Genomic DNA, 7,753 nt, shown 5'->3' with positions numbered 1-7,753 from the left:
TCTCTGTTGTTATTATTATTTGGCCTCCCACATATATGTCCCAACGTGTTGTACAAAATATAATTAATAACAGCTTTAAAACTCCAGTTAAAAATAGTACAAAAATATCAGGAGATGCATTTAAAACATTGTAAAGTAGACAAGCCGATAGATAATTTTAAGGAGGGTAAAAGCAGATTGCCAATGTTCCATCACAATTTAGGGCAGAGAGGGGTGGAATAGGAGGAAGGAGTTGCAGCTCTGGGTCTTTTTTATTTTTAGAGCTGGAGCAACAGTGCCATCTACCAGATCCTCCTTGATAAACCCTCTTTGCTCTGGCAAGTGAATGAGGTGATAACAAGGCTTTCAAGTTTTACTATGATAATAATAATAATTTATTTATTACAGTCAAATACCAGCTCACATAACACAAGAAAAATAGCGTTCATAAAGATAAAATATACAATTGGAGCAGATTGCAGCAATAGCTCATGAGTTAAAATTGAAATATATACATACACCCATACAACTGAGATTTGGGCTACCAAAAAAAATTAATCCTGAGGCGCCCCAAAGGGCAACTTCAGCATTTCCCTAGTAATCTATTTTATTCTAGAGGATGATCTGTGCCGACATATCTGGGTGCAGAATCTTGCTACCAGCCAGGTCGTCTTATGATCTTTGCCTAAGAGGAGAGAATTAAGTTTAGAAGTTTTACTATGGTTTGTTTCAGAAACAAACCAAAGTAAGTACCATCACATTGGTAATTTTAGACTTTGAACTAACTGGTTTTACTCAGTATGGCCTCTTTGGATAGTAATGTGTATTCACCTACTACAAATTGTTTTTCTGGGGTAGGCAAAGGTAAAGGGACCCCTCACCATTAGGTCCAGTCGTGGACGACTCTGGGGTTGCGGCGCTCATCTCGCTTTACTGGCCGAGGGAGCTGGCGTGCAGCTTCCGGGTCATGTGGCTAGCATGACTAAGCCACTTCTGGCGAACCAGAGCAACGCACGGAAACGCCGTTTACCTTCCCACCAGAGCAGTATCTATTTATCTACTTGCACTTTGACGTGCTTTCAAACTGCTAGGTTGGCAGGAGCAGGGACCGAGCAACGGGAGCTCACCCCGTCGTGGGGATTCAAACAGCCGACCTTCTGATCGGCAAGTCCTAGGCTCTGTGGTTTAACCCACAGCGCCACCCATTTTCTGGGGTAGGAGGCCCCTTTAAATGGCTATGAGTATTCCCTTCAAAATGTAGCAAGGCAGCCCTGTTGCCTTGAGGGGAGGGAAAGGTTTCAGCTCATTCTGCCAAGTGGGGCCGTGGACCTCCACCCTAAAGTCTGGGCTCAAGTGCACCACTGCCTTCTTCTGTAAAGTACTATGCTGAATGATATGGCCATAATGTCAATCAATCAACTGGATTGGTATGCCATCTTTGTAACCAGGACTAGTAGAGATGGAGGCAAATTCTGACTCAGCCAGAATCTTGGCTTACCATTGAAGCTGACTGGCTTCAGGAACTTACCCGAGATTCCTGGCTGCAGTGTAGAAACAGCATACTGAACAAAATATTGGAGCATGTGCAGATAAGCTTTCAGATTTCATTCCCGATTCCATCGCCCTCCTTGCCTTTTTGACAATCACTTGCAATGCAAAGAGGTGGGGGAAGCCGCACAATCCATTGTGGGTTTTATTCCTGGATCTCTCAGCAACCCTAAAGCTTAAGGCGTGACTCATGCCTCCTTCAGTCTTCAAGAAGAAGGTCATTGACCCCGGCAGTGACTATTCAGCAGCCAGTGTAGTCTGGAATTACCAGTTTCCTTGTATAAGGTAACGTTGTGCCTGAGTCGGTTTCACCTGTTTCTTTGGCACACCTGCACGTTTGTCATCACCCTGCCGAAGACCTTTCCACTGTGCTTCGGGGCGGATGCAATCGTGTTGTTTATCAGAGACCATTTTCTCTATCAAGGCGGGTGAAAATAGGAGGGTAGATGTTGTTAAGGTTGCCTCCTGCAAACCACACCCTTCTCCAGGTAATGCAAATATCTTCTTTTGCTATAACAAGCCAAGGGACCCAATTCAAGGTGCTCACATTAGGGTTTAAAGCCCTTAATGTCTCAGTCCCCAAATATCTGAGAGGCTGCTTCCTTAGGCTCTCTTGGGCAGTGGCATATCATGGGTTGCCAGTGCCCAGGGCAAGGAAAGTATTGCACCCCCTAACTGGTGCCTCCATGCAGCGTTGCCACCACTGGACAGAGCTATAGAGCAATGGCGGGAGATGCACACACACTTTCTTGGGCTGGGGCACCGCCGCAAGTCCCACCATCCACCCACCTCCCCTAGTGGTAGGGAATGCTGCGCACCTGTCCATCACCTGATGTCACATAGCATCAAATTCAGAAAAGGTAAAGCCATGGCTGTAAAGGAATGATCAGGAGAGCACATTAAGCCTTGGGAAAAGCTTGAATTCAGTGCCATTTAAGTTCCACAGCTTATTCAGTTGCATTTCTTCTGACAGGGACTGAATACAATTGGGAGCAATCAGGAGTTTCTGGGTGTATATTATACAGGGTTGTTTTGTACGAGGGTTGTGAATTTTTTGCCTAAGTCTAGCAAGCTGTACATAGTTGGACCACTGTTTCCCCTCTTGCCAAGTGGGGAATCCTACTGAAGCTGTCCCAGAAACTCCAGCGGGTGCAGAATGCTACAGCGAGGCTCCTCACGGGGTCTCTGCCATGGGGGCATATTCACCCAGTACTTTTCCAGCTGCACTGGCTCCCGGTGGAGTACAGGGTCAGATTTAAGGTGCTGCTTTTGAGCTTTAAAGCCCTTCATGGCCTAGGACCCTCATACCTACGGGACTGCCTCTCCCGGTATGCCCCACAGAGAGCCTCAAGGTCCATAAATAGCAACACCCTAGTGGTCCCGGGCCCTAAGGAAGTTAGATTGGCTTCAACCAGAGCCAGGGCCTTTTCAACTCTGGCTCCGGCCTGGTGGAACGCTCTGCCTCATGAGACCAGGGCCCTGCAGGATCTGATTTCTTTCTGCAGGGTCTGCAAGACAGAGTTGTTCCGCCTGGCCTTTGGCTTGGAGCCAATTTGATTCCCTCCCTCTCTTTCTTTTTTCTTTTCCTTTCTCCTCCTGCGATGAGGCTACATTTTAATATTTTAATGTTTCAATATTTTAATGTTGTATTTTAATTTTGTTTTTAAGTTGTAATCATTCAACTTGTTTTTATTATTGCTTGTTAGCCGCCCTGAGCCCGGCCTTGGCTGGGGAGGACGGGGTATAAATAATAATAATAATAATAATAATAATAATAATAATAATAATAATAATAATATTGTAAATCCAAGCCTCCATCTTCTCAACAGGCTTGCATGTCAAGCTGGAGAAAAACAATTCGTCACTCAGCACTTACTTTCAATCTGCGCAGCTCCCTGAAGCAAACAGCTGACCAGGAAGCAGGACTCCATTTTCCCGCCAGCTAAAAATATCTGGCTGCTTTAGGAACCTTTGGACTTTATAAACAAGCTTGTGCCTGGCACAGCTCAGGCTCAAGCACTTAATTTGCCCAGCCCTTACAGGCAGAGAAGTGGCACATTGCTCCTTTCAAGGGAAAACAGCTTTGGGAATTCCCTGGCTCCCCACAAAGGCAGAATGATCAGGATGATCCAGGCAGCACGGATAACTTTTTGAAACTCCATTCATTTGATGGGGAGAGTTAAGCCATGTTTGCTGATGGTTAAAGTTTTCTCATAGAAATAAACAGGACTTACAATAGAATCCTATACATGGGACACGGGTGGTGCTGTGGTCTAAACCACTGAGCCTCTTGGGCTTGCCGATCAGAAGGTCGGAGGTTCGAATCCCCATGACGGAGTGAGTTCCCATTGCTCTGTCCCAGCTCCTGCCAACCTAGCAATTCGAAAACACACCAGTGCAAGTAGATAAATAGGTACTGCTGTGGCGGGAAGGTAAACAGCATATCCGTGTGCTCTGGCTTCCGTCACGGTGTTCCATTGCTCCAAAAGCAGTTTAGTCATGCTGGCCACATGACCCGGAAAGCTATTTGTGGACAAACGCTGGCTTCCTCGGCCTGAAAGCAAGATGAGCACCACAACCCCATAGTCGCCTTTGACTGGACTTAACCGTCCAGGGGTCCTTTACCTTTTATCTTTTAAAGAATCCTATGCATGTTTACAGAGAGAAAGATTCCACAGTGGGGTGTAAGGACACATTGTGCTCCTTCTGGGGCAGTTTGTCCACCCTGAACACAGATCTCACTCATCTGTGACTCCTAGAAGCTGTCAGCATGCAATAGCAGCCACATCCCAGGAACGGCTTCCACTAGCCAGCTAAACCAGGTGAGGGTAGCTGGTGGGTGTCAAACTCTCAGTGACTTAGGGAATTTACCTGCCTGTGAAGACAGGCTCCAGGAGATTGAGTGGACAAGACTAAGGGCCTTCTCGGTAGTGGCATCCACCCTGTGGAACACCCTCCCACCAGATGTCAAAGAGAACAACTACCAGACTTGTAGAAGACATCTGAAGGCAGCCCTGTTTAGGGAAGCTTTTAATGTTTAACAGACTACTGTAGTTTAATGTTTAACAGACTACTGTTGGAAGCCGCCCAGAGTTGCTGGGGAAGCCCAGTCAGATGGGCGGGGTATAAATAATAAATTGTTGTTGTTGTTGTTACTAATAGTGGGTCCAACCATCCAGAAGGTGGCTTCTGCACGTGCTGTAGAGGGAAGTGAGGGGCAAATGGGGCTCATCAACCTAGAAAGGGGGCCCATCTAAAAGAAGGAAAACTCTGGTGCTAAACCTCTGCTGCCTTGAGGGATATCTTTGGGAGGAGAAAAGACGAAGGAGGAAACCCTACACAAATCTCGAGTGGAGTCGCTAAGATGGTTGGATGGCGCCTTGTACGCCTCCTTTCAGCAACTCCTGCAGCCAAGCTGGTGCCAAGCATATTGCTCTGCTTTCCTTTGGACCACATCAGTGAGGCAGAGATGGGAGTCTGGGCAGCACAGGGCCTCCATACACACTGCCCAGGTTTGTGTCCTAAGGAGTGCTGCTAACACAGCAGTTTAACTTCACCCCTAGAGGCACAGTCCAGTATCTCTCAAGACAGACAGATGCAAAACAACAGATACTATCATGTTCAATTGAGTTCATTTCCAGTAAATTGTGTACAGACATGCAACTGTGCTTAGATTGTGCGCCTCTGCTCTGCGTACCCCCAACCTGCATTTTTGTCAAGTCAGTGGCAACACAGTTAGGTAAAGGTAAAAGGACCCCTGACCATTAGGTCCAGTCGTGACCAGACTCTGGGGTTGCGGCAGTCATCTCGCTTTACTGGCCGAGGGAGCCGGCGTACAGCTTCTGGGTCATGTGGCCAGCATGACTAAGCTGCTTCTGGCAAACCAGAGCAGTGCACAGAAACACCGTTTACCTTCCCGTCGGAGCGGTACCTATTTATCTACTTGCACTTTGACGTGCTTTCGAACTGCTAGGTTGGCAGGAGCAGGGACCGAGCAATGGGAGCTCACCCCGTAGCGGGGATTCGAACCACTGACCTTCTGATTGGCAAGTCCTAGGCTCTGTGGTTTAACCCACAGCGCCACCCGCATCCCTTGGCAGCACAGTTAGAGCTGGCCAAATGCTTGAGATTTAGGCAATCGTGCCAAGATTTTTAACTTCTCAATTGTTGAAATTATATCCATATTAGAACACAAAGTGGCATTACCTGGGGGATCCAGCAAATTCTCCATTTAGGCACTAAGCAGCCCCAGCCTTGTGTAACTTCAGAGGATCTAGACATATAAGTCGGAGATGCAGTTTCATGTTCTTCCACTACAGATTATGCCCTGGGACCCTTTCTATAAAATGTTTATAAAATACTATTTTGTGAAAGATCAGATCTTAAAACTAAACGTTTTAAGCCAAGCACCTATGTTTAGAAAGACTTTTTTGGAGAGGACAAGATGATAGGAATCCCACTGACCCTAACGTAGATTTTAGCAAACTGTTATTGATGTGATTCATGTTTACAAGAACAAACATTCCTGTTTAGTACCAGCTTGGCCTCATTTCAGATGTTCTCCATATGCTAATGGACGTTATGCTTCAATCTGGTTGGTGCTCTCCTGGTCCTTGCAGCCAAGAGGACTTGCAGTTCCAAAACACAGGTTGCTTCCTCCTATCTGGTTTCTGTTAGTCCAAGCAGTCAATAGGAACTGGTGAGGGACTGTTTTGGTTTTGTGGTTTTTGCTACACTGGAGTCTTGCAATGCACATGGTAAAGTCTGCTTCTTTCTGCATGGGGAGTGGCTTTAATGATTTACATGTTTTGCAGGCAGGGTGAGGCAAAAGGGTAATTGTGTCCGAAGTCAGAATAGACTGGAGAGAAATTAAAACTGACAGTTTGAGCTTGTATCGGATTTGTGATAGTGAAAGTTTGTTGTGGGGAAGGGTTGGGAAATTACCAGTGTAACTTCCGTCTAAATAGATAACTGCCTGGGCTAGATGGTAAGACCACATGACTAAACTGCTCCTGGATTGTACCACTTCAGGCTTCAGGTGATAACTATATGACAGAACGAGCCTCTGTATGAAAGGATGGGCTGCAGGAGAAAACACAGGGTGGGCGCAAGAAGAGGAGGTATGTAGATGTTGGATTTTTTGGAGCTGGCCGACCTGACTGGAAGAATCTGCAACCAGAAAGAAGGATTGGAAAAAAATTAAAGAATATTTAGCTAAACATTGTGATGTAAGATAAATAGAAAATTCTTGGAAATAATAAATAGGCTTAGGGGTAGAATAAGAATATGTTATAGTAAATATTAAGGATTAAAATATTAATAAAGGAGAAGAGATTAGTAAATGAAAGGAGTCAATATTATCAGAAATATGAATTTGGAGAATGTTATATAGGTGATATAATGAAATTCAGTTCATATATAAAAAGTTAAATATATAAAAAGTTAAATATCAGACATGGGTGCTAGCTGAGCTTTCCTTCTGATATATGTTACCTCTGTGTAAGCAGAATGGCAAAAAAAGGAAAACAAAGGCTCCTCAAAAGAGGACACAGATTTGCATAAAAACTGTTTGTGCTACTTCTCTGCATAGATGCTGGTTTAGAAATAATTTTTGTAATTTAAATAACAGTAAAGGGGAAAACTGTGACCAGGTGTCAGGCGTGGAATATCCCCTCCTTCCCCGGTAGTTCGTATTTTATGGCTTTTTATTCAGTCATCTGGCTGCAAGACAAAAGATCCAGGCCTCTGCACATAGGAGATGTTGGCTACTCTGAGTCCCTCCTCTTCCATCTCCCACAACATCCTGGAAACATACAGGAAGTCACAGGAGTCACATCCTCTGCTTTTGAAGGCGGAGGGACCTGCAAGCCCTGGGACTAGGAGGGTCTCCCATATTCTCCAGGGAGGTCTCTGCTGTCTGCTCTCTAACATCCCCCTCCTCCTCCTCTACTATCACATAACTAGGCAATTCCTCATTCAGCTGCACATCATCCCTGTCTCCCTCTCCTCCTGAAACTGCTGGAGACAAGGGAGGGAGAAACTTCCCACTCCTCCTTCTCTACTGAGATTAGCTGATCAGACCAAGGGCTCGTTTCCCATTCCTCCTGTTCAGTCAAGTCCCTGACACCAGGTATCCTATGTGCTTGCCCAGTTTCCTATCCAAGTTGACATGCAATTCTCCCTATATTGTGTGTGTGTGTGTGTGTGTGTGTGTGTGCGTGTGTGT

The sequence above is a fragment of the Podarcis tiliguerta genome, assembly GCF_965153285.1.
Source record: "Podarcis tiliguerta genome assembly, chromosome: 11".
NCBI classification, from domain to species: domain Eukaryota; kingdom Metazoa; phylum Chordata; class Lepidosauria; order Squamata; family Lacertidae; genus Podarcis; species Podarcis tiliguerta.
This window is presented reverse-complemented; position numbering follows the sequence as displayed.